We start from the raw sequence: 27,301 nt of genomic DNA, 5'->3' as shown, positions 1-27,301 counted from the left end.
CCCTGACAGTCCCAGGGGAGCCCTACAAACTGACATCAGGAACCTGGACTGGTGAGTTTTCTTTTCCAGGGAAAAGAGCCGATGTTTCTGCTCCTAGACCTGTGGCCCTGAGCGGGCAGCTGACTGCAAAAAAATGCGAACATCGAAGGATAAGTCCCAGACAGGAGCTGCCCCACACTAATACCTGTGCTGCCCTGACAGTCCCAGGGGAGCCCTACAAACTGACATCAGGAACCTGGACTGGTGAGTTTTCTTTCCCAGGGAACAGGGACGATGTTTCCGCTCCGAGTCCTTTGGCCCTGAGCGGGAAGCTGACTGCAAAAAAATCCGAACATCGAAGGATAAGTCCCGGACAGCAGCTGCTCCCACCTCATACTTGATCTGCCCTGACAGTCCCAGGGGAGCCTACAAACTGACATCAGGAACCTGGACTGGTGCGTTTTCTTTCCCAGGGAAAAGAGCCGATGTTTGTGCTCAGGGTCCTGTGGCCCTGAGCGGGCAGCTGACTGCAAAAAATCCGAACATCGAAGGATAAGACCCAGACAGGAGCTGCCCCCACCTCATACTTGTGCTGCCCTGACAGTCCCAGGGGAGCCCTACAAACTGACATCAGGAAGATGGACTGGTGAGATTTCTTTCCCAGGGAAAAGAGCCGATGTTTCTGCTCCGAGACCCGTGGCCCTGAGTGGGCAGCTGACAGCAAAATATCCGAACATCGAAGGATAAGTCCCAGACAGCAGCTGCCCCCACCTAATACTTGATCTGCCCTGACCGTCCCAGGGGAGCCCTACAAACTGACATCAGGAACCTGGACTGGTGAGTTTTCTTTCCCAGGGAAAAGAGCCGATGTTTGTGCTCAGGGTCCTGTGGCCCTGAGCGGGCAGCTGACTGCAAAAAATCCGAACATCGAAGGATAAGTCCCAGACAAGAGCTGCCCCCACCTCATACTTGTGCTGCCCTGACAGTCCCAGGGGAGCCCTACAAACTGACATAAGGAACCTGGACTGGTGAGTTTTCTTTCCCAGGGAAAAAAGTCGATGTTTGTGCTCAGGGTCGTTTGACCCTGAGAGGGCTGCAGACCGCAAAAAATCCTAACATCGCAGGAAAAATCCCAGACAGGAGCTGCCCCCACCTCATACTTGTGCTGCCCTGAAAGTCCCAGGGGAGCCCTACAAACTGACATCAGGAACCTGGACTGGTGAGTTTTCTTTCCCAGGGAAAACCGCCGATGTTTGTGCGCCGGGTCCTGTGGCCCTGAGTGGGGAGCCGACTGCAAAAAATCCGAATATTGAATGATAAGTCCCAGACAGGAGCTGCCCCCTCCTCATACTTGTGCTGTTCTAACAGTCCCAGGGGAGCCCTAAAAACTGACATCAGGAACATGGACTGGTGAGATTTCTTTCCCAGGGAAAAGAGCCGATGTTTCTGCTCCGAGACCCGTGGCCCTGAGTGGGCAGCTGACTGCAAAATATCCGAACATCGAAGGATAAGTCCCAGACAGCAGCTGCCCCCTCCTCATACTTTATCTGCCCTGACAGTCCCAGGGGACCCCTACAAACTGACATCAGGAACCTGGACTGGTGAGTTTTCTTTCCCAGGGAAAAGAGCTGATGTTTGTGCTCAGGGTCCTGTGGCCCTGAGCAAGCAGCTGACTGCAAAAAATCCGAACATCGAAGGATAAGTCCCAGACAAGAGCTGCCCCCACCTCATACTTGTGCTGCCCTGACAGTCCCAGGGGAGCCCTACAAACTGACATCAGGAACCTGGACTGGTGAGTTTTCTTTCCCAGGGAACAGGGACGATGTTGCCGCTACGAGTCCTGTGGCCCTAAAGGGGAAGCTGACTGCAAAAAAATCCGAACATCGAAGGATAAGTCCCAGACAGCAGCTGCCCCCCCCTCATACTTGATCTGCCCTGACAGTCCCAGGGGAGCCCTACAAACTGACATCAGGAACCTGGACTGGTGCATTTTCTTTCCCAGGGAAAAGAGCCGATGTTTGCGCTCCGAGTCCTGTGGCCCTGAGCAGGCAGCTGACTGCAAAAAATCCGAACATCAAAGGACAAATCCAAGACAGGAGCTGCCCCCACCTAATACTTGATCTGCCCTGACAGTCCCAGGGGAGCCCTGAAAACTGACATCAGGAACATGGACTGGTGAGTTTTCTTTCCCAGGGAAAAGAGCAGATGTTTGCGCTCCAAGTCCCGTGACCCGGAGCGGGCAGCTGACTGCAAAAATTCCGAACATCGAAGGATAAGTCCCAGACAGGAGCTGCCCCCTCCTCATACTTGTGCTGCCCTGACAGTCCCAGGGGAGCCCTAAAAACTGACATCAGGAACCTGGACTGGTGAGTTTTCTTTTCCAGGGAAAAGAGCCGATGTTTCTGCTCCTAGACCTGTGGCCCTGAGCGGGCAGCTGACTGCAAAAAAATGCGAACATCGAAGGATAAGTCCCAGACAGGAGCTGCCCCACACTAATACCTGTGCTGCCCTGACAGTCCCAGGGGAGCCCTACAAACTGACATCAGGAACCTGGACTGGTGAGTTTTCTTTCCCAGGGAACAGGGACGATGTTTCCGCTCCGAGTCCTTTGGCCCTGAGCGGGAAGCTGACTGCAAAAAAATCCGAACATCGAAGGATAAGTCCCGGACAGCAGCTGCTCCCACCTCATACTTGATCTGCCCTGACAGTCCCAGGGGAGCCTACAAACTGACATCAGGAACCTGGACTGGTGCGTTTTCTTTCCCAGGGAAAAGAGCCGATGTTTGTGCTCAGGGTCGTTTGACCCTGAGCGGGCTGCAGACCGCAAAAAATCCTAACATCGAAGGATAAGACCCAGACAGGAGCTGCCCCCACCTCATACTTGTGCTGCCCTGACAGTCCCAAGGGAGCCCTACAAACTGACATCAGGAACATGGACTGGTGAGATTTCTTTCCCAGGGAAAAGAGCCGATGTTTCTGCTCCGAGACCCATGGCCCTGAGTGGGCAGCTGACTGCAAAATATCCGAACATCGAAGGATAAGTCCCAGACAGCAGCTGCCCCCACCTAATACTTGATCTGCCCTGACCGTCCCAGGGGAGCCCTACAAACTGACATCAGGAACCTGGACTGGTGAGTTTTCTTTCCCAGGGAAAAGAGCCGATGTTTGTGCTCAGGGTCCTGTGGCCCTGAGCGGGCAGCTGACTGCAAAAAATCCGAACATCGAAGGATAAGTCCCAGACAAGAGCTGCCCCCACCTCATACTTGTGCTGCCCTGACAGTCCCAGGGGAGCCCTACAAACTGACATCAGGAACCTGGACTGGTGAGTTTTCTTTCCCAGGGAAAAAAGTCGATGTTTGTGCTCAGGGTCGTTTGACCCTGAGAGGGCTGCAGACCGCAAAAAATCCTAACATCGCAGGAAAAATCCCAGACAGGAGCTGCCCCCACCTCATACTTGTGCTGCCCTGAAAGTCCCAGGGGAGCCCTACAAACTGACATCAGGAACCTGGACTGGTGAGTTTTCTTTCCCAGGGAAAACCGCCGATGTTTGTGCGCCGGGTCCTGTGGCCCTGAGTGGGGAGCCGACTGCAAAAAATCCGAATATTGAATGATAAGTCCCAGACAGGAGCTGCCCCCTCCTCATACTTGTGCTGTTCTAACAGTCCCAGGGGAGCCCTAAAAACTGACATCAGGAACATGGACTGGTGAGATTTCTTTCCCAGGGAAAAGAGCCGATGTTTCTGCTCCGAGACCCGTGGCCCTGAGTGGGCAGCTGACTGCAAAATATCCGAACATCGAAGGATAAGTCCCAGACAGCAGCTGCCCCCTCCTCATACTTTATCTGCCCTGACAGTCCCAGGGGACCCCTACAAACTGACATCAGGAACCTGGACTGGTGAGTTTTCTTTCCCAGGGAAAAGAGCCGATGTTTGTGCTCAGGGTCCTGTGGCCCTGAGCAAGCAGCTGACTGCAAAAAATCCGAACATCGAAGGATAAGTCCCAGACAGGAGCTGCCCCCACCTCATACTTGTGCTGCCCTGACAGTCCCAGGGGAGCCCTACAAACTGACATCAGGAACCTGGACTGGTGAGTTTTCTTTCCCAGGGAACAGGGACGATGTTTCCGCTACGAGTCCTGTGGCCCTAAAGGGGAAGCTGACTGCAAAAAAATCCGAACATCGAAGGATAAGTCCCAGACAGCAGCTGCCCCCCCCTCATACTTGATCTGCCCTGACAGTCCCAGGGGAGCCCTACAAACTGACATCAGGAACCTGGACTGGTGCGTTTTCTTTCCCAGGGAAAAGAGCCGATGTTTGCGCTCCGAGTCCTGTGGCCCTGAACAGGCAGCTGACTGCAAAAAATCCGAACATCAAAGGACAAGTCCAAGACAGGAGCTGCCCCCACCTCATACTTGATCTGCCCTGACAGTCCCAGAGGAGCCCTGAAAACTGACATCAGGAACATGGACTGGTGAGTTTTCTTTTCCAGGGAAAAGAGCCGATGTTTCTGCACAAAGACCTGTGGCCCTGAGCGGGCAGCTGACTGCAAAAAAATCCGAACATCGAAGGACAAGTCCCAGACAGCAGCTGCCCCCACCTCATACTTGTGCTGCCCTGACAGTCCCAGAGGAGCCCTACGAACTGACATCAGGAACCTGGACTGGTGAGTTTTCTTTCCCAGGAAAAACAACCAATGTTTTTGCCCAGGGCCCTGTGCCCCTTAGCGTGGCGCTGACTGCAAATAATCTGAATATCGAAGGATGGGCCACATAGAGAATCTGCCACCACCCTCTATTTCTGCTGCCCTGACAGTCCCAGGGGAGCCCTAAAACTGACATCAGGAACCTGGACTGGTGAGTTTTCTTTCCTAGGGAAAAGAGCCGCTGTTTGTGCTCAGGGTCCTGTTGCCCTGAGTGGGCAGCTGACTGCAAAAAATCCGAACATCGAAGGATAAGTCCCAGACAGGAGCTGCCCCCACCTCATACTTGTGCTGCCCTGACAGTCCCAGGGGAGCCCTACAAACTGACATCAGGAACCTGGACTGGTGAGTTTTCTTTCCCAGGGAAAAGGGACGATGTTTCCGCTCTGAGTCCTTTGGCCCTGAGCGGGAAGCTGACTGCAAAAAAATCCGAACATCGAAGGATAAGTCCCGGACAGCAGCTGCCCACACCTCATACTTGTGCTGCCTTGACAGTCCCAGGGGAGCCCTACAAACTGACATCAGAAACCTGGACTGGTGAGTTTTCTTTCCCAGGGAAAAGGGCCGATGTTTCCGCTACGAGTCCTGTGGCCCTAAACGGGAAGCTGACTGCAAAAAAATTTGAACATCGAAGGATAAGTCCCAGACAGCAGCTGCCCCCACCTCATACTTGATCTGCCCTGACAGTCCCAGGGGAGCCCTACAAACTGACATCAGGAACCTGGACTGGTGCGTTTTCTTTCCCAGGGAAAAGAGCCGATATTTGTGCTCAGGGTCCTGTGGCCCTGAGCGGGCAGCTGACTGCAAAAAATCCGAACATCGAAGGATAAGTCCCAGACAGGAGCTGCCCCCACCTCATACTTGTGCTGCCCTGACAGTCCCAGGGGAGCCCTACAAACTGACATCAGAAACCTGGACTGGTGAGTTTTCTTTCCCAGGGAAAAGAGCAGATGTTTGACTCCAAGACCTGTGACCCCGAGTGGGCAGCTGACTGCAAAAAATCCGAACATCAAAGGACAAGTCCCAGACAGGAGCTGCCCCCACCTAATACCTGTGCTGCCCTGACAGTCCCAGGGGAGCCCTACAAACTGGAATCAGGAACCTGGACTGGTGAGTTTTCTTTCCCAGGGAAAGGAGCCGATGTTTGCGCTCCGAGTCCGGTGGCCCTGAGCAGGCAGCTGACTGCAAAAAATCCGAACATCAAAGGACAAGTCCGAGACAGGAGCTGCCCCCACCTCATACTTGTGCTGCCCTGACAGTCCCAGGGGAGCCGTAAAAACTGACATCAGGAACCGGGACTGGTGAGTTTTCTTTCCCAGGGAAAAGGGACGATGTTTCCGCTCCGAGTCCTTTGGCCCTGAGCGGGAAGCTGACTGCAAAAAAATCCGAACATTGAAGGATAAGTCCCAGACAGCAGCTGCCCCCACCTCATACTTCTGCTGCCCTGACAGTCCCAGGGGACCCCTTAAAACTGACATCAGGAACATGGACTGGTGAGTTTTCTTTTCACGGGAAAAGAGCTGATGTTTCTGCTCCGAGACCTGTGGCCCTGAGCGGGCAGCTGACTGCAAAAAAATGCGAACATCGAAGGATAAGTCCCAGAAAGCAGCTGCCCCCACCTCATACTTGATCTGCCCTGACAGTCCCAGGGGAGCCCTACAAACTGACATCAGGAACCTGGACTGGTGAGTTTTCTTTCCCAGGGAAAAGAGCCGATGTTTGCGCTCCAAGTCCCGTGACCCTGAGCGGGCAGCTGACTGCAAAAAATCCGAACATTGAAGGATAAGTCCCAGACAGGAGCTGCCCCCTCCTCATACTTGTGCTGCACTGACAGTCCCAGGGGAGCCCTACCAACTGACATCAGGAACCTGGACTGGTCAGTTTTCTTTCCCAGGGAAAAGAGCCGATGTTTCCGCTACGAGTCCTGTGACCCTGAGTGGGCAGCTGACTGCAAAAAATCCGAACATCAAAGGACAAGTCCCAGACAGGAGCTGCCCCCACCTCATACTTGTGCTGCCCTGACAGTCCCAGGGGAGCCCTAAAAACTGACATCAGGAACATGGACTGGTGAGTTTTCTTTTCCAGGGAAAAGAGCCGATGTTTCTGCTCCGAAACCTGTGGCCCTGAGCGGGCAGCTGACTGCAAAAAAATGCGAACATCGAAGGATAAGTCCCAGACAGGAGCTGCCCCACACTAATACCTGTGCTGCCCTGACAGTCCCAGGGGAGCCCTACAAACTGACATCAGGAACCTGGACTGGTGAGTTTTCTTTCCCAGGGAACAGGGACGATGTTTCCGCTCCGAGTCCTTTGGCCCTGAGCGGGAAGCTGACTGCAAAAAAATCCGAACATCGAAGGATAAGTCCCGGACAGGAGCTGCCCCCACCTCATACTTGATCTGCCCTGAAAGTCCCAGGGGAGCCCTACAAACTGACATCAGGAACCTGGACTGGTGCGTTTTCTTTCCCAGGGAAAAGAGCCGATGTTTGTGCTCAGGGTCCTGTGGCCCTGAGCGGGCAGCTGACTGCAAAAAATCCGAACATCGAACGATAAGTCCCAGACAGGAGCTGCCACCCACCTCATACTTGTGCTGCCCTGAAAGTCCCAGGGGAGCCCTACAAACTGACATCAGGAACCTGGACTGGTGAGTTTTCTTTCCCAGGGAAAACCGCCGATGTTTGCGCTCCGAGTCCTGTGGCCCTGAGCAGGCAGCTGACTGCAAAAAATCCGAACATCAAAGGACAAGTCCGAGACAGGAGCTGCCCCCACCTCATACTTGTGCTGTTCTAACAGTCCCAGGGGAGCCCTAAAAACTGACATCAGGAACATGGACTGGTGAGTTTTCTTTTCACGGGAAAAGAGGCGATGTTTCTGCTCCGAGACCCGTGGCCCTGAGCGGGCAGCTGACTGCAAAAAAATGCGAACATCGAAGGATAAGTCCCAGACAGGAGCTGCCCCACACTAATACCTGTGCTGCCCTGAAAGTCCCAGGGGAGCCCTACAAACTGACATCAGGAACCTGGACTGGTGAGTTTTCTTCCCCAGGGAAAAGGGACGATGTTTCCGCTCCGAGTCCTTTGGCCCTGAGCGGGAAGCTGACTGCAAAAAAATCCGAACATCGAAGGATAAGTCCCAGACAGCAGCTGCCCCCACCTCATACTTGTGCTGCCCTGACAGTCCTAGGGGAGCCCTACAAACTGACATCAGGAACCTGGACTGGTGAGTTTTCTTTCCCAGGGAAAAGAGCCGATGTTTGTGCTCAGGGTCCTGTGGCCCTGAGCGGGCAGCTGACTGAAAAAAATCCGATCATTAAAGGATAAGTGCCAGACAGGAGCTGCCCCCACCTCATACTTGTGCTGCCCTGACAGTCCCAGGGGAGCCTTACAAACTGACATCCGGAACCTGGACTGGTGAGTTTTCTTTCCCAGGGAAAAGGGCCGATGTTTTAGCTCCGAGTCATGTGGCCCTGAGCGGGAAGCTGACTGCAAAAAAATCTGAACATCGAAGGATAAGTCCCAGACAGCAGCTGCCCCCACCTCATACTTGTGCTGCCCTGACAGTCCCAGGGGAGCCCTACAAACTGACATCCGGAACCTGGACTGGTGAGTTTTCTTTCCCAGGGAAAACTGCCGATGTTTGTGCGCCGGATCCTGTGGCCCTGAGCGGGCAGCTGACTGCAAAAAATCCGAACATTGAAGAAAAAGTCCCAGACAGGAGCTGCCCCCTCCTCATACTTGTGCTGCCGTGACAGTCCCAGGGGAGCCCTACAAACTGACATCAGGAACCTGGACTGGTGAGTTTTCTTTCCCAGGGAAAAGGGACGATGTTTCCGCTCCGAGTCCTTTGGCCCTGAGCGGGAAGCTGACTGCAAAAAATTCCGAACATTGAAGGATAAGTCCCAGACAGGAGCTGCCCCCTCCTCATACTTGTGCTGCACTGACAGTCCCAGGGGAGCCCTACAAACTGACATCAGGAACCTGGACTGGTGAGTTTTCTTTCCCAGGGACAAGCGCCGATGTTTGCGCTCCAGGTCCTGTGACCCTGAGTGGGCAGCTGACTGCAAAAAATCCGAACATCGAAAGATAAGTCCCAGACAGGAGCTGCACCCGCCTCATACCTGTGCTGCCCTGACAGTCCCAGGGGAGCCATAAAAACTGACATCAGGAACATGGACTGGTGAGTTTTCTTTTCCAGGGAAAAGAGCCGATGTTTCTGCTCCGAGACCTGTGGCCCTGAGCGGGCAGCTGACGGCAAAAAAATGCGAACATCGAAGGATAAGTCCCAGACAGGAGCTGCCCCACACTAATACCTGTGCTGCCCTGACAGTCCCAGGGGAGCCATAAAAACTGACATCAGGAACATGGACTGGTGAGTTTTCTTTTCCAGGGAAAAGAGCCGATGTTTCTGCTCCGAGACCTGTGGCCCTGAGCGAGCAGCTGACGGCAAAAAAATGCGAACATCGAAGGATAAGTCCCAGACAGCAGCTGCCCCCACCTCATACTTGATCTGCCCTGACAGTCCCAGGGGAGCCCTACAAACTGACATCAGGAACCTGGACTGGTGAGTTTTCTTTCCCAGGGAAAAAAGTCGATGTTTGTGCTCAGGGTCGTTTGACCCTGAGAGGGCTGCAGACCGCAAAAAATCCTAACATCGCAGGAAAAATCCCAGACAGGAGCTGCCCCCACCTCATACTTGTGCTGCCCTGACAGTCCCAGGGGAGCCCTACAAACTGACATCAGGAACCTGGACTGGTGAGTTTTCTTTCCCAGGGAAAACCGCCGATGTTTGTGCGCCGGGTCCTGTGGCCTTGAGTGGGGAGCTGACTGCAAAAAATCCGAATATTGAATGATAAGTCCCAGACAGGAGCTGCCCCCTCCTCATACTTGTGCTGCCGTGACAGTCCCAGGGGAGCCCTACAAACTGACATCAGGAACCTGGACTGGTGAGTTTTCTTTCCCAGGGAAAAGGGACGATGTTTCCGCTCCGAGTCCTTTGGCCCTGAGCGGGAAGCTGACTGCAAAAAATTCCGAACATTGAAGGATAAGTCCCAGACAGGAGCTGCCCCCTCCTCATACTTGTGCTGCACTGACAGTCCCAGGGGAGCCCTACAAACTGACATCAGGAACCTGGACTGGTGAGTTTTCTTTCCCAGGGACAAGAGCCGATGTTTGCGCTCCAGGTCCTGTGACCCTGAGTGGGCAGCTGACTGCAAAAAATCCGAACATCGAAAGATAAGTCCCAGACAGGAGCTGCACCCGCCTCATACCTGTGCTGCCCTGACAGTCCCAGGGGAGCCATAAAAACTGACATCAGGAACATGGACTGGTGAGTTTTCTTTTCCAGGGAAAAGAGCCGATGTTTCTGCTCCGAGACCTGTGGCCCTGAGCGGGCAGCTGACGGCAAAAAAATGCGAACATCGAAGGATAAGTCCCAGACAGGAGCTGCCCCACACTAATACCTGTGCTGCCCTGACAGTCCCAGGGGAGCCATAAAAACTGACATCAGGAACATGGACTGGTGAGTTTTCTTTTCCAGGGAAAAGAGCCGATGTTTCTGCTCCGAGACCTGTGGCCCTGAGCGAGCAGCTGACGGCAAAAAAATGCGAACATCGAAGGATAAGTCCCAGACAGCAGCTGCCCCCACCTCATACTTGATCTGCCCTGACAGTCCCAGGGGAGCCCTACAAACTGACATCAGGAACCTGGACTGGTGAGTTTTCTTTCCCAGGGAAAAAAGTCGATGTTTGTGCTCAGGGTCCTTTGACCCTGAGCGGGCTGCAGACCGCAAAAAATCCTAACATCGCAGGAAAAATCCCAGACAGGAGCTGCCCCCACCTCATACTTGTGCTGCCCTGAAAGTCCCAGGGGAGCCCTACAAACTGACATCAGGAACCTGGACTGGTGAGTTTTCTTTCCCAGGGAAAACTGCCGATGTTTGTGCGCCGGATCCTGTGGCCCTGAGCGGGGAGCTGACTGCAAAAAATCCGAACATTGAAGGATAAGTCCCAGACAGGAGCTGCCCCCTCCTCATACCTGTGCTGCCCTGACAATCTCAGGGGAGTCCTACAAACTGACATCAGGAACCTGGACTGGTGAGTTTTCTTTCCCAGGGAAAAGAGCTGATGTGTGTGCTCAGGGTCCTGTGGACCTGAGCGGGCTGCAGACTGCAAAAAATCCGAACATCGAAGGATAAGTCCCAGACAAGAGCTGCCCCCACCTCATACTTGTTCTTCCCTGACAGTCAAACGGGAGCCCTACAAACTGACATCCGGAACCTGGACAGGTGAGTTTTCTTTCCCAGGGAAAAGAGCTGATGTTTCCGCTACAAGTCCTGTGGCCCTGAGCGGGCAGCTGACTGCAAAAAATCGGAACATCAAAGGACAAGTCCGAGATAGGAGCTGCCCCCACCTCATACTTGTGCTGCCCTGACAGTCCCAGGGGAGCCCTAAAAACTGACATCAGGAACATGGACTGGTGAGTTTTCTTTCCCAGGGAAAACCGCCAATGTTTGTGCGCAGGGTCCTGTGGCCCTGAGCGGGGAGCTGACTGCAAAAAAATCCGAACATTGAAGGATAAGTCCCAGACAGGAGCTGCCCCCTCCTCATACTTGTGCTGCCCTGACAGTCCCAGGGGAGCCCTACAAACTGACATCAGGAACCTGGACTGGTGAGTTTTCTTTCCCAGGGAAAAGAGCCGATGTTTCTGCTCCGAGACCTGTGGCCCTGAGCGGGCAGCTTATTGCAAAGAAGTTCGAACATCGAAGGATAAGTCCCAGACAGCAGCTGCCCCCACCTCATACTTGATCTGCCCTGACAGTCCCAGGGGAGCCCTACAAACTGACATCAGGAACCTGGACTGGTGAGTTTTCTTTCCCAGGGAAAAGGGACGATGTTTCCGCTCCGAGTCCTTTGGCCCTGAGCGGGAAGCTGACTGCAAAAAAATCCGAACATCGAAGGATAAGTCTCGGACAGCAGCTGCCCACACCTCATACTTGTGCTGCCTTGACAGTCCCAGGGGAGCCCTACAAACTGACATCAGAAACCTGGACTGGTGAGTTTTCTTTCCCAGGGAAAAGGGCCAATGTTTCAGCTACGAGTCCTGTGGCCCTAAACGGGAAGCTGACTGCAAAAAAATTTGAACATCGAAGGATAAGTCCCAGACAGCAGCTGCCCCCACCTCATACTTGATCTGCCCTGACAGTCCCAGGGGAGCCCCTAAAACTGACATCAGGAACCTGGACTGGTGAGTTTTCTTTCCCAGGGAAAAGGGACGATGTTTCCGCTCCGAGTCCTTTGGCCCTGAGCGGGAAGCTGACTGCAAAAAAATCCGAACATTGAAGGATAAGTCCCAGACAGGAGCTGCCCCCACCTCATACTTGTGCTGCCCTGACAGTCCCAGGGGAGCCCTACAAACTGGCATCAGGAACCTGGACTGGTGAGTTTTCTTTCCCAGGGAAAAAAGCCGATGTTTGTGCTCAGGGTCGTTTGACCCTGAGCGGGCTGCAGACAGTAAAAAATCCGAACATTGAAGGATAAATCCCAGACAGCAGCTGCCCCCTCCTCATACTTGTGCTGCCCTGACAGTCCCAGGGGAGCCCTACAAACTGAAATCAGGAACCTGGACTGGTGAGTTTTCTTTCCCAGGGAAAAGAGCCGATGTTTCTGCTCCGAGACCTGTGGCCCTGAGCGGGCAGCTGATTGCAAAGAAGTTCGAACATCGAAGGATAAGTCCCAGACAGCAGCTGCCCCCACCTCATACTTGTGCTGCCCTGACAGTCCCAGGGGAGCCCTTAAAACTGACATCAGGAACATGGACTGGTGAGTTTTCTTTTCACGGGAAAAGAGCTGATGTTTCTGCTCCGAGACCTGTGGCCCTGAGCGGGCAGCTGACTGCAAAAAAATGCGAACATCGAAGGATAAGTCCCAGACAGCAGCTGCCCCCACCTCATACTTGATCTGCCCTGACAGTCCCAGGGGAGCCCTACAAACTGACATCAGGAACCTGGACTGGTGAGTTTTCTTTCCCAGGGAAAAGAGCAGATGTTTGCGCTCCAAGTCCCGTGACCCTGAGCGGGCAGCTGACTGCAAAAAATCCGAACATTGAAGGATAAGTCCCAGACAGGAGCTGCCCCCTCCTCATACTTGTGCTGCACTGACAGTCCCAGGGGAGCCCTACCAACTGACATCAGGAACCTGGACTGGTCAGTTTTCTTTCCCAGGGAAAAGAGCCGATGTTTCCGCTACGGGTCCTGTGACCCTGAGTGGGCAGCTGACTGAAAAAAATCCGAACATCAAAGGACAAGTCCCAGACAGGAGCTGCCCCCACCTCATACTTGTGCTGCCCTGACAGTCCCAGGGGAGCCCTAAAAACTGACATCAGGAACATGGACTGGTGAGTTTTCTTTTCCAGGGAAAAGAGCCGATGTTTCTGCTCCGAGACCTGTGGCCCTGAGCGGGCAGCTGACTGCAAAAAAATGCGAACATCGAAGGATAAGTCCCAGACAGGAGCTGCCCCACACTAATACCTGTGCTGCCCTGACAGTCCCAGGGGAGCCCTACAAACTGACATCAGGAACCTGGACTGGTGAGTTTTCTTTCCCAGGGAACAGGGACGATGTTTCCGCTCCGAGTCCTTTGGCCCTGAGCGGGAAGCTGACTGCAAAAAAATCCGAACATCGAAGGATAAGTCCCGGACAGGAGCTGCCCCCACCTCATACTTGATCTGCCCTGAAAGCCCCAGGGGAGCCCTACAAACTGACATCAGGAACCTGGACTGGTGCGTTTTCTTTCCCAGGGAAAAGAGCAGATGTTTGTGCTCAGGGTCCTGTGGCCCTGAGCGGGCAGCTGACGGCAAAAAAATGCGAACATCGAAGGATAAGTCACAGACAGGAGCTGCCCCACGCTAATACCTGTGCTGCCCTGACAGTCCCAGGGGAGCCCTACAAACTGACATCAGGAACCTGGACTGGTGAGTTTTCTTTCCCAGGGAAAACCGCCGATGTTTGTGCGCCGGGTCCTGTGGCCTTGAGTGGGGAGCTGACTGCAAAAAATCCGAATATTGAATGATAAGTCCCAGACAGGAGCTGCCCCCTCCTCATACTTGTGCTGCCGTGACAGTCCCAGGGGAGCCCTACAAACTGACATCAGGAACCTGGACTGGTGAGTTTTCTTTCCCAGGGAAAAGGGACGATGTTTCCGCTCCGAGTCCTTTGGCCCTGAGCGGGAAGCTGACTGCAAAAAATTCCGAACATTGAAGGATAAGTCCCAGACAGGAGCTGCCCCCTCCTCATACTTGTGCTGCACTGACAGTCCCAGGGGAGCCCTACAAACTGACATCAGGAACCTGGACTGGTGAGTTTTCTTTCCCAGGGACAAGAGCCGATGTTTGCGCTCCAGGTCCTGTGACCCTGAGTGGGCAGCTGACTGCAAAAAATCCGAACATCGAAAGATAAGTCCCAGACAGGAGCTGCACCCGCCTCATACCTGTGCTGCCCTGACAGTCCCAGGGGAGCCATAAAAACTGACATCAGGAACATGGACTGGTGAGTTTTCTTTTCCAGGGAAAAGAGCCGATGTTTCTGCTCCGAGACCTGTAGCCCTGAGCGGGCAGCTGACGGCAAAAAAATGCGAACATCGAAGGATAAGTCCCAGACAGGAGCTGCCCCACACTAATACCTGTGCTGCCCTGACAGTCCCAGGGGAGCCATAAAAACTGACATCAGGAACATGGACTGGTGAGTTTTCTTTTCCAGGGAAAAGAGCCGATGTTTCTGCTCCGAGACCTGTGGCCCTGAGCGAGCAGCTGACGGCAAAAAAATGCGAACATCGAAGGATAAGTCCCAGACAGCAGCTGCCCCCACCTCATACTTGATCTGCCCTGACAGTCCCAGGGGAGCCCTACAAACTGACATCAGGAACCTGGACTGGTGAGTTTTCTTTCCCAGGGAAAAAAGTCGATGTTTGTGCTCAGGGTCGTTTGACCCTGAGCGGGCTGCAGACCGCAAAAAATCCTAACATCGCAGGAAAAATCCCAGACAGGAGCTGCCCCCACCTCATACTTGTGCTGCCCTGAAAGTCCCAGGGGAGCCCTACAAACTGACATCAGGAACCTGGACTGGTGAGTTTTCTTTCCCAGGGAAAACTGCCGATGTTTGTGCGCCGGATCCTGTGGCCCTGAGCGGGGAGCTGACTGCAAAAAATCCGAACATTGAAGGATAAGTCCCAGACAGGAGCTGCCCCCTCCTCATACCTGTGCTGCCCTGACAATCTCAGGGGAGTCCTACAAACTGACATCAGGAACCTGGACTGGTGAGTTTTCTTTCCCAGGGAAAAGAGCTGATGTGTGTGCTCAGGGTCCTGTGGACCTGAGCGGGCTGCAGACTGCAAAAAATCCGAACATCGAAGGATAAGTCCCAGACAAGAGCTGCCCCCACCTCATACTTGTTCTTCCCTGACAGTCAAACGGGAGCCCTACAAACTGACATCCGGAACCTGGACAGGTGAGTTTTCTTTCCCAGGGAAAAGAGCTGATGTTTCCGCTACAAGTCCTGTGGCCCTGAGCGGGCAGCTGACTGCAAAAAATCGGAACATCAAAGGACAAGTCCGAGATAGGAGCTGCCCCCACCTCATACTTGTGCTGCCCTGACAGTCCCAGGGGAGCCCTAAAAACTGACATCAGGAACATGGACTGGTGAGTTTTCTTTCCCAGGGAAAACCGCCAATGTTTGTGCGCAGGGTCCTGTGGCCCTGAGCGGGGAGCTGACTGCAAAAAAATCCGAACATTGAAGGATAAGTCCCAGACAGGAGCTGCCCCCTCCTCATACTTGTGCTGCCCTGACAGTCCCAGGGGAGCCCTACAAACTGACATCAGGAACCTGGACTGGTGAGTTTTCTTTCCCAGGGAAAAGAGCCGATGTTTCTGCTCCGAGACCTGTGGCCCTGAGCGGGCAGCTTATTGCAAAGAAGTTCGAACATCGAAGGATAAGTCCCAGACAGCAGCTGCCCCCACCTCATACTTGATCTGCCCTGACAGTCCCAGGGGAGCCCTACAAACTGACATCAGGAACCTGGACTGGTGAGTTTTCTTTCCCAGGGAAAAGGGACGATGTTTCCGCTCCGAGTCCTTTGGCCCTGAGCGGGAAGCTGACTGCAAAAAAATCCGAACATCGAAGGATAAGTCTCGGACAGCAGCTGCCCACACCTCATACTTGTGCTGCCTTGACAGTCCCAGGGGAGCCCTACAAACTGACATCAGAAACCTGGACTGGTGAGTTTTCTTTCCCAGGGAAAAGGGCCAATGTTTCAGCTACGAGTCCTGTGGCCCTAAACGGGAAGCTGACTGCAAAAAAATTTGAACATCGAAGGATAAGTCCCAGACAGCAGCTGCCCCCACCTCATACTTGATCTGCCCTGACAGTCCCAGGGGAGCCCCTAAAACTGACATCAGGAACATGGACTGGTGCGTTTTCTTTCCCAGGGAAAAGAGCCGATGTTTGTGCTCAGGGTCCTGTGGCCCTGAGCGGGCAGCTGACTGCAAAAAATCCGAACATCAAAGGACAAGTCCCAGACAGGAGCTGCCCCCACCTAATACCTGTGCTGCCCTGACAGTCCCAGGGGAGCCCTACAAACTGGAATCAGGAACCTGGACTGGTGAGTTTTCTTTCCCAGGGAAAGGAGCCGATGTTTGCGCTCCGAGTCCGGTGGCCCTGAGCAGGCAGCTGACTGCAAAAAATCCGAACATCAAAGGACAAGTCCGAGACAGGAGCTGCTCCCACCTCATACTTGTGCTGCCCTGACAGTCCCAGGGGAGCCCTAAAAACTGACATCAGGAACCTGGACTGGTGAGTTTTCTTTCCCAGGGAAAAGGGACGATGTTTCCGCTCCGAGTCCTTTGGCCCTGAGCGGGAAGCTGACTGCAAAAAAATCCGAACATTGAAGGATAAGTCCCAGACAGGAGCTGCCCCCACCTCATACTTGTGCTGCCCTGACAGTCCCAGGGGAGCCCTACAAACTGGCATCAGGAACCTGGACTGGTGAGTTTTCTTTCCCAGGGAAAAAAGCCGATGTTTGTGCTCAGGGTCGTTTGACCCTGAGCGGGCTGCAGACAGTAAAAAATCCGAACATTGAAGGATAAATCCCAGACAGCAGCTGCCCCCTCCTCATACTTGTGCTGCCCTGACAGTCCCAGGGGAGCCCTACAAACTGAAATCAGGAACCTGGACTGGTGAGTTTTCTTTCCCAGGGAAAAGAGCCGATGTTTCTGCTCCGAGACCTGTGGCCCTGAGCGGGCAGCTGATTGCAAAGAAGTTCGAACATCGAAGGATAAGTCCCAGACAGCAGCTGCCCCCACCTCATACTTGTGCTGCCCTGACAGTCCCAGGGGAGCCCTTAAAACTGACATCAGGAACATGGACTGGTGAGTTTTCTTTTCACGGGAAAAGAGCTGATGTTTCTGCTCCGAGACCTGTGGCCCTGAGCGGGCAGCTGACTGCAAAAAAATGCGAACATCGAAGGATAAGTCCCAGACAGCAGCTGCCCCCACCTCATACTTGATCTGCCCTGACAGTCCCAGGGGAGCCCTACAAACTGACATCAGGAACCTGGACTGGTGAGTTTTCTTTCCCAGGGAAAAGAGCAGATGTTTGCGCTCCAAGTCCCGTGACCCTGAGCGGGCAGCTGACTGCAAAAAATCCGAACATTGAAGGATAAGTCCCAGACAGGAGCTGCCCCCTCCTCATACTTGTGCTGCACTGACAGTCCCAGGGGAGCCCTACCAACTGACATCAGGAACCTGGACTGGTCAGTTTTCTTTCCCAGGGAAAAGAGCCGATGTTTCCGCTACGAGTCCTGTGACCCTGAGTGGGCAGCTGACTGAAAAAAATCCGAACATCAAAGGACAAGTCCCAGACAGGAGCTGCCCCCACCTCATACTTGTGCTGCCCTGACAGTCCCAGGGGAGCCCTAAAAACTGACATCAGGAACATGGACTGGTGAGTTTTCTTTTCCAGGGAAAAGAGCCGATGTTTCTGCTCCGAGACCTGTGGCCCTGAGCGGGCAGCTGACTGCAAAAAAATGCGAACATCGAAGGATAAGTCCCAGACAGGAGCTGCCCCACACTAATACCTGTGCTGCCCTGACAGTCCCAGGGGAGCCCTACAAACTGACATCAGAAACCTGGACTGGTGAGTTTTCTTTCCCAGGGAACAGGGACGATGTTTCCGCTCCGAGTCCTTTGGCCCTGAGCGGGAAGCTGACTGCAAAAAAATCCGAACATCGAAGGATAAGTCCCGGACAGGAGCTGCCCCCACCTCATACTTGATCTGCCCTGAAAGTCCCAGGGGAGCCCTACAAACTGACATCAGGAACCTGGACTGGTGCGTTTTCTTTCCCAGGGAAAAGAGCCGATGTTTGTGCTCAGGGTCCTGTGGCCCTGAGCGGGCAGCTGACGGCAAAAAAATGCGAACATCGAAGGATAAGTCCCAGACAGGAGCTGCCCCACGCTAATACCTGTGCTGCCCTGACAGTCCCAGGGGAGCCCTACAAACTGACATCAGGAACCTGGACTGGTGAGTTTTCTTTCCCAGGGAAAAGGGACGATGTTTCCGCTCCGAGTCCTTTGGCCCTGAGCGGGAAGCTGACTGCAAAAAAATCCGAACATTGAAGGATAAGTCCCAGACAGGAGCTGCCCCCACCTCATACTTGTGCTGCCCTGACAGTCCCAGGGGAGCCCTACAAACTGGCATCAGGAACCTGGACTGGTGAGTTTTCTTTCCCAGGGAAAAAAGCCGATGTTTGTGCTCAGGGTCGTTTGACCCTGAGCGGGCTGCAGACAGTAAAAAATCCGAACATTGAAGGATAAATCCCAGACAGCAGCTGCCCCCTCCTCATACTTGTGCTGCCCTGACAGTCCCAGGGGAGCCCTACAAACTGAAATCAGGAACCTGGACTGGTGAGTTTTCTTTCCCAGGGAAAAGAGCCGATGTTTCTGCTCCGAGACCTGTGGCCCTGAGCGGGCAGCTGATTGCAAAGAAGTTCGAACATCGAAGGATAAGTCCCAGACAGCAGCTGCCCCCACCTCATACTTGTGCTGCCCTGACAGTCCCAGGGGAGCCCTTAAAACTGACATCAGGAACATGGACTGGTGAGTTTTCTTTTCACGGGAAAAGAGCTGATGTTTCTGCTCCGAGACCTGTGGCCCTGAGCGGGCAGCTGACTGCAAAAAAATGCGAACATCGAAGGATAAGTCCCAGACAGCAGCTGCCCCCACCTCATACTTGATCTGCCCTGACAGTCCCAGGGGAGCCCTACAAACTGACATCAGGAACCTGGACTGGTGAGTTTTCTTTCCCAGGGAAAAGGGCCAATGTTTCAGCTACGAGTCCTGTGGCCCTAAACGGGAAGCTGACTGCAAAAAAATTTGAACATTGAAGGATAAGTCCCAGACAGCAGCTGCCCCCACCTCATACTTGATCTGCCCTGACAGTCCCAGGGGAGCCCCTAAAACTGACATCAGGAACATGGACTGGTGCGTTTTCTTTCCCAGGGAAAAGAGCCGATGTTTGTGCTCAGGGTCCTGTGGCCCTGAGCGGGCAGCTGACTGCAAAAAATCCGAACATCAAAGGACAAGTCCCAGACAGGAGCTGCCCCCACCTAATACCTGTGCTGCCCTGACAGTCCCAGGGGAGCCCTACAAACTGGAATCAGGAACCTGGACTGGTGAGTTTTCTTTCCCAGGGAAAGGAGCCGATGTTTGCGCTCCGAGTCCGGTGGCCCTGAGCAGGCAGCTGACTGCAAAAAATCCGAACATCAAAGGACAAGTCCGAGACAGGAGCTGCCCCCTCCTCATACTTGTGCTGCACTGACAGTCCCAGGGGAGCCCTACCAACTGACATCAGGAACCTGGACTGGTCAGTTTTCTTTCCCAGGGAAAAGAGCCGATGTTTCCGCTACGAGTCCTGTGACCCTGAGTGGGCAGCTGACTGAAAAAAATCCGAACATCAAAGGACAAGTCCCAGACAGGAGCTGCCCCCACCTCATACTTGTGCTGCCCTGACAGTCCCAGGGGAGCCCTAAAAACTGACATCAGGAACATGGACTGGTGAGTTTTCTTTTCCAGGGAAAAGAGCCGATGTTTCTGCTCCGAGACCTGTGGCCCTGAGCGGGCAGCTGACTGCAAAAAAATGCGAACATCGAAGGATAAGTCCCAGACAGGAGCTGCCCCACACTAATACCTGTGCTGCCCTGACAGTCCCAGGGGAGCCCTACAAACTGACATCAGGAACCTGGACTGGTGAGTTTTCTTTCCCAGGGAACAGGGACGATGTTTCCGCTCCGAGTCCTTTGGCCCTGAGCGGGAAGCTGACTGCAAAAAAATCCGAACATCGAAGGATAAGTCCCGGACAGGAGCTGCCCCCACCTCATACTTGATCTGCCCTGAAAGTCCCAGGGGAGCCCTACAAACTGACATCAGGAACCTGGACTGGTGCGTTTTCTTTCCCAGGGAAAAGAGCCGATGTTTGTGCTCAGGGTCCTGTGGCCCTGAGCGGGCAGCTGACGGCAAAAAAATGCGAACATCGAAGGATAAGTCCCAGACAGGAGCTGCCCCACGCTAATACCTGTGCTGCCCTGACAGTCCCAGGGGAGCCCTACAAACTGACATCAGGAACCTGGACTGGTGCGTTTTCTTTCCCAGGGAAAAGAGCCGATGTTTGCGCTCCGAGTCCGGTGGCCCTGAGCAGGCAGCTGACTGCAAAAAATCCGAACATCAAAGGACAAGTCCGAGACAGGAGCTGCTCCCACCTCATACTTGTGCTGCCCTGACAGTCCCAGGGGAGCCCTAAAAACTGACATCAGGAACCTGGACTGGTGAGTTTTCTTTCCCAGGGAAAAGGGACGATGTTTCCGCTCCGAGTCCTTTGGCCCTGAGCGGGAAGCTGACTGCAAAAAAATCCGAACATTGAAGGATAAGTCCCAGACAGGAGCTGCCCCCACCTCATACTTGTGCTGCCCTGACAGTCCCAGGGGAGCCCTACAAACTGGCATCAGGAACCTGGACTGGTGAGTTTTCTTTCCCAGGGAAAAAAGCCGATGTTTGTGCTCAGGGTCGTTTGACCCTGAGCGGGCTGCAGACAGTAAAAAATCCGAACATTGAAGGATAAATCCCAGACAGCAGCTGCCCCCTCCTCATACTTGTGCTGCCCTGACAGTCCCAGGGGAGCCCTACAAACTGAAATCAGGAACCTGGACTGGTGAGTTTTCTTTCCCAGGGAAAAGAGCCGATGTTTCTGCTCCGAGACCTGTGGCCCTGAGCGGGCAGCTGATTGCAAAGAAGTTCGAACATCGAAGGATAAGTCCCAGACAGCAGCTGCCCCCACCTCATACTTGTGCTGCCCTGACAGTCCCAGGGGAGCCCTTAAAACTGACATCAGGAACATGGACTGGTGAGTTTTCTTTTCACGGGAAAAGAGCTGATGTTTCTGCTCCGAGACCTGTGGCCCTGAGCGGGCAGCTGACTGCACAAAAATGCGAACATCGAAGGATAAGTCCCAGACAGCAGCTGCCCCCACCTCATACTTGATCTGCCCTGACAGTCCCAGGGGAGCCCTACAAACTGACATCAGGAACCTGGACTGGTGAGTTTTCTTTCCCAGGGAAAAGAGCAGATGTTTGCGCTCCAAGTCCCGTGACCCTGAGCGGGCAGCTGACTGCAAAAAATCCGAACATTGAAGGATAAGTCCCAGACAGGAGCTGCCCCCTCCTCATACTTGTGCTGCACTGACAGTCCCAGGGGAGCCCTACCAACTGACATCAGGAACCTGGACTGGTCAGTTTTCTTTCCCAGGGAAAAGAGCCGATGTTTCCGCTACGAGTCCTGTGACCCTGAGTGGGCAGCTGACTGAAAAAAATCCGAACATCAAAGGACAAGTCCCAGACAGGAGCTGCCCCCACCTCATACTTGTGCTGCCCTGACAGTCCCAGGGGAGCCCTAAAAACTGACATCAGGAACATGGACTGGTGCGTTTTCTTTCCCAGGGAAAAGAGCCGATGTTTGTGGTCAGGGTCCTGTGGCCCTGAGCGGGCAGCTGACTGCAAAAAATCCGAACATCAAAGGATAAGACCCAGACAGGAGCTGCCCCCACCTCATACTTGTGCTGCCCTGACAGTCCCAGGTGAGCCCTAAAAACTGACTCCAGGAACATGGACTGGTGAGATTTCTTTCCCAGGGAAAAGAGCCGATGTTTCTGCTCCGAGACCTGTGGCCCTGAGTGGGCAGCTGACTGCAAAATATCCGAACATCGAAGGATAAGTCCCAGACAGCAGCTGCCCCCACCTCATACTTGATCTGCCCTGACAGTCCCAGGGGAGCCCTACAAACTGACATCAGGAACCTGGACTGGTGAGTTTTCTTTCCCAGGGAAAAAAGTCGATGTTTGTGCTCAGGGTCATTTGACCCTGAGAGGGCTGCAGACCGCAAAAAATCCTAACATCGCAGGAAAAATCCCAGACAGGAGCTGCCCCCACCTCATACTTGTGCTGCCCTGAAAGTCCCAGGGGAGCCCTACAAACTGACATCAGGAACCTGGACTGGTGAGTTTTCTTTCCCAGGGAAAAGAGCTGATGTGTGTGCTCAGGGTCCTGTGGACCTGAGCGGGCTGCAGACTGCAAAAAATCCGAACATCGAAGGATAAGTCCCAGACAAGAGCTGCCCCCACCTCATACTTGTTCTTCCCTGACAGTCAAACGGGAGCCCTACAAACTGACATCCGGAACCTGGACAGGTGAGTTTTCTTTCCCAGGGAAAAGAGCTGATGTTTCCGCTACTAGTCCTGTGGCCCTGAGCGGGCAGCTGACTGAAAAAAATCCGATCATTAAAGGATAAGTGCCAGACAGGAGCTGCCCCCACCTCATACTTGTGCTGCCCTGACAGTCCCAGGGGAGTCCTACAAACTGACATCAGGAACCTGGACTGGTGACTTTTCTTTCCCAGGGAAAAGAGACGATGTTTGCGCTCCAAGTCCAGTGGCCCTGAGCGGGTTGCTGACTGCAAAAAATCCGATCATTAAAGGATAAGTGCCAGACAGGAGCTGCCCCCACCTCATACCTGTGCTGCCCTGACAATCTCAGGGGAGTCCTACAAACTGACATCAGGAACCTGGACTGGTGAGTTTTCTTTCTCAGGGGAAAGAGCTGACGTTTGTGCTCAGGGTCCTGTGGCCCTGAGCGGGAAGCTGACTGCAAAAAATCCGAACATCGAAGGATAAGTCCCATACAGGAGCTGCCCCCACCTCATACTTGTGCTGCCCGGACAGTCAAACGGGAGCCCTACGAACTGACATCTGGATCCTGGACTGGTGAGTTTTCTTTCCCAGGGAAAAAAGTCGATGTTTGTGCTCAGGGTCGTTTGACTCTGAGCGGGCTGCAGACCGCAAAAAATCCGAACATCGCAGGAAAAATCCCAGACAGGAGCTGCCCCCACCTAATACCTGTGCTGTCCTGAAAGTCCCAGGGGAGCCCTACAAACTGACATCAGGTACCTGGACTGGTGAGTTTTCTTTCCCAGGGAAAGGAGCCGATGTTTGCGCTCCGAGTCCTGTGGCCTTGAGCAGGCAGCTGACTGCAAAAAATCGGAACATCAAAGGACACGTCCGAGATAGGAGCTGCCCCCACCTCATACTTGTGCTACCCTGACAGTCCCAGGGGAGCCCTAAAAACTGACATCAGGAACATGGACTGGTGAGTTTTCTTTCCCAGGGAAAACCGCCAATGTTTGTGCGCCGGGTCCTGTGGCCCTGAGCGGGGAGCTGACTGCAAAAAAATCCGAACATTGAAGGATAAGTCCCAGACAGGAGCTGCCCCCTCCTCATACTTGTGCTGCCCTGACAGTCCCAGGGGAGCCCTACAAACTGACATCAGGAACCTGGACTGGTGAGTTTTCTTTCCCAGGGAAAAGAGCCGATGTTTCTGCTCCGAGACCTGTGGCCCTGAGTGGGCAGCTTATTGCAAAGAAGTTCGAACATCGAAGGATAAGTCCCAGACAGCAGCTGCCCCCACCTCATACTTGATCTGCCCTGACAGTCCCAGGGGAGCCCTACAAACTGACATCAGGAACCTGGACTGGTCAGTTTTCTTTCCCAGGGAAAAGGGACGATGTTTCCGCTCCGAGTCCTTTGGCCCTGAGCGGGAAGCTGACTGCAAAAAAATCCGAACATCGAAGGATAAGTCTCGGACAGCAGCTGCCCACACCTCATACTTGTGCTGCCTTGACAGTCCCAGGGGAGCCCTACAAACTGACATCAGAAACCTGGACTGGTGAGTTTTCTTTCCCAGGGAAAAGGGCCAATGTTTCAGCTACGAGTCCTGTGGCCCTAAACTAGAAGCTGACTGCAAAAAAATTTGAACATCGAAGGATAAGTCCCAGACAGCAGCTGCCCCCACCTCATACTTGATCTGCCCTGACAGTCCCAGGGGAGCCCCTAAAACTGACATCAGGAACATGGACTGGTGCGTTTTCTTTCCCAGGGAAAAGAGCCGATGTTTGTGCTCAGGGTCCTGTGGCCCTGAGCGGGCAGCTGACTGCAAAAAATCCGAACATCGAAGGATAAGTCCCAGACAGGAGATGCCCCCACCTCATACTTGTGCTGCCCTGACAGTCCCAGGGGAGCCCTACAAACTGACATCAGAAACCTGGACTGGTGAGTTTTCTTTCCCAGGGAAAAGAGCAGATGTTTGACTCCAAGACCTGTGACCCCGAGTGGGCAGCTGACTGCAAAAAATCCGAACATCAAAGGACAAGTCCCAGACAGGAGCTGCCCCCACCTAATACCTGTGCTGCCCTGACAGTCCCAGGGGAGCCCTACAAACTGGAATCAGGAACCTGGACTGGTGAGTTTTCTTTCCCAGGGAAAGGAGCCGATGTTTGCGCTCCGAGTCCGGTGGCCCTGAGCAGGCAGCTGACTGCAAAAAATCCGAACATCAAAGGACAAGTCCGAGACAGGAGCTGCTCCCACCTCATACTTGTGCTGCCCTGACAGTCCCAGGGGAGCCCTAAAAACTGACATCAGGAACCTGGACTGGTGAGTTTTCTTTCCCAGGGAAAAGGGACGATGTTTCCGCTCCGAGTCCTTTGGCCCTGAGCGGGAAGCTGACTGCAAAAAAATCCGAACATTGAAGGATAAGTCCCAGACAGGAGCTGCCCCCACCTCATACTTGATCTGCCCTGACAGTCCCAGGGGAGCCCTACAAACTGGCATCAGGAACCTGGACTGGTGAGTTTTCTTTCCCAGGGAAAAAAGCCGATGTTTGTGCTCAGGGTCGTTTGACCCTGAGCGGGCTGCAGACAGTAAAAAATCCGAACATTGAAGGATAAGTCCCAGACAGCAGCTGCCCCCTCCTCATACTTGTGCTGCCCTGACAGTCCCAGGGGAGCCCTACAAACTGAAATCAGGAACCTGGACTGGTGAGTTTTCTTTCCCAGGGAAAAGAGCCGATGTTTCTGCTCTGAGACCTGTGGCCCTGAGCGGGCAGCTGATTGCAAAGAAGTTCGAACATCGAAGGATAAGTCCCAGACAGCAGCTGCCCCCACCTCATACTTGTGCTGCCCTGACAGTCCCAGGGGAGCCCTTAAAACTGACATCAGGAACATGGACTGGTGAGTTTTCTTTTCACGGGAAAAGAGCTGATGTTTCTGCTCCGAGACCTGTGGCCCTGAGCGGGCAGCTGACTGCAAAAAAATGCGAACATCGAAGGATAAGTCCCAGACAGCAGCTGCCCCCACCTCATACTTGATCTGCCCTGAAAGTCCCAGGGGAGCCCTACAAACTGACATCAGGAACCTGGACTGGTGAGTTTTCTTTCCCAGGGAAAAGAGCAGATGTTTGCGCTCCAAGTCCCGTGACCCTGAGCGGGCAGCTGACTGCAAAAAATCCGAACATTGAAGGATAAGTCCCAGACAGGAGCTGCCCCCACCTCATACTTGTGCTGCCCTGACAGTCCCAGGGGAGCCCTAAAAACTGACATCAGGAACATGGACTGGTGAGTTTTCTTTTCCAGGGAAAAGAGCCGATGTTTCTGCTCCGAAACCTGTGGCCCTGAGCGGGCAGCTGACTGCAAAAAAATGCGAACATCGAAGGATAAGTCCCAGACAGGAGCTGCCCCACACTAATACCTGTGCTGCCCTGACAGTCCCAGGGGAGCCCTACAAACTGACATCAGGAACCTGGACTGGTGAGTTTTCTTTCCCAGGGAACAGGGACGATGTTTCCGCTCCGAGTCCTTTGGCCCTGAGCGGGAAGCTGACTGCAAAAAAATCCGAACATCGAAGGATAAGTCCCGGACAGGAGCTGCCCCCACCTCATACTTGATCTGCCCTGAAAGTCCCAGGGGAGCCCTACAAACTGACATCAGGAACCTGGACTGGTGCGTTTTCTTTCCCAGGGAAAAGAGCCGATGTTTGTGCTCAGGGTCCTGTGGCCCTGAGCGGGCAGCTGACTGCAAAAAATCCGAACATCGAAGGATAAGTCCCAGACAGGAGCTGCCACCCACCTCACACTTGTGCTGCCCTGAAAGTCCCAGGGGAGCCCTACAAACTGACATCAGGAACCTGGACTGGTGAGTTTTCTTTCCCAGGGAAAACCGCCGATGTTTGCGCTCCGAGTCCTGTGGCCCTGAGCAGGCAGCTGACTGCAAAAAATCCGAACATCAAAGGACAAGTCCGAGACAGGAGCTGCCCCCACCTCATACTTGTGCTGTTCTAACAGTCCCAGGGGAGCCCTAAAAACTGACATCAGGAACATGGACTGGTGAGTTTTTTTTTCACGGGAAAAGAGGCGATGTTTCTGCTCCGAGACCCGTGGCCCTGAGCGGGCAGCTGACTGCAAAAAAATGCGAACATCGAAGGATAAGTCCCAGACAGGAGCTGCCCCACACTAATACCTGTGCTGCCCTGAAAGTCCCAGGGGAGCCCTACAAACTGACATCAGGAACCTGGACTGGTGAGTTTTCTTCCCCAGGGAAAAGGGACGATGTTTCCGCTCCGAGTCCTTTGGCCCTGAGCGGGAAGCTGACTGCAAAAAAATCCGAACATCGAAGGATAAGTCCCAGACAGCAGCTGCCCCCACCTCATACTTGTGCTGCCCTGACAGTCCTAGGGGAGCCCTACAAACTGACATCAGGAACCTGGACTGGTGAGTTTTCTTTCCCAGGGAAAAGAGCCGATGTTTGTGCTCAGGGTCCTGTGGCCCTGAGCGGGCAGCTGACTGCAAAAAATCCGAACATCGAAGGATAAGTCCCTGACAGGAGCTGCCCCCACCTCATACTTGTGCTGCCCTGACAGTCCCAGGGGAGCCCTACAAACTGACATCAGGAACCTGGACTGGTGAGTTTTCTTTCCTAGGGAAAAGAGCCGATGTTTGTGCTCAGGGTCCTGTTGCCCTGAGTGGGCAGCTGACTGCAAAAAATCCGAATATCGAAGGATAAGTCCCAGACAGGAGCTGCCCCCACCTCCTACTTGTGCTGCCCTGACAGTCCCAGGGGAGCCCTACAAACTGACATCAGGAACATGGACTGGTGAGTTTTCTTTCCCTGGGAAAAGAGCCGATGTTTCCGCTCCGAGACCTGTGGCCTTGAGCGGG

The sequence above is a fragment of the Taeniopygia guttata genome, chromosome W (assembly GCF_048771995.1).
Source record: "Taeniopygia guttata chromosome W, bTaeGut7.mat, whole genome shotgun sequence".
NCBI classification, from domain to species: Eukaryota; Metazoa; Chordata; class Aves; order Passeriformes; family Estrildidae; genus Taeniopygia; species Taeniopygia guttata.
This window is presented reverse-complemented; position numbering follows the sequence as displayed.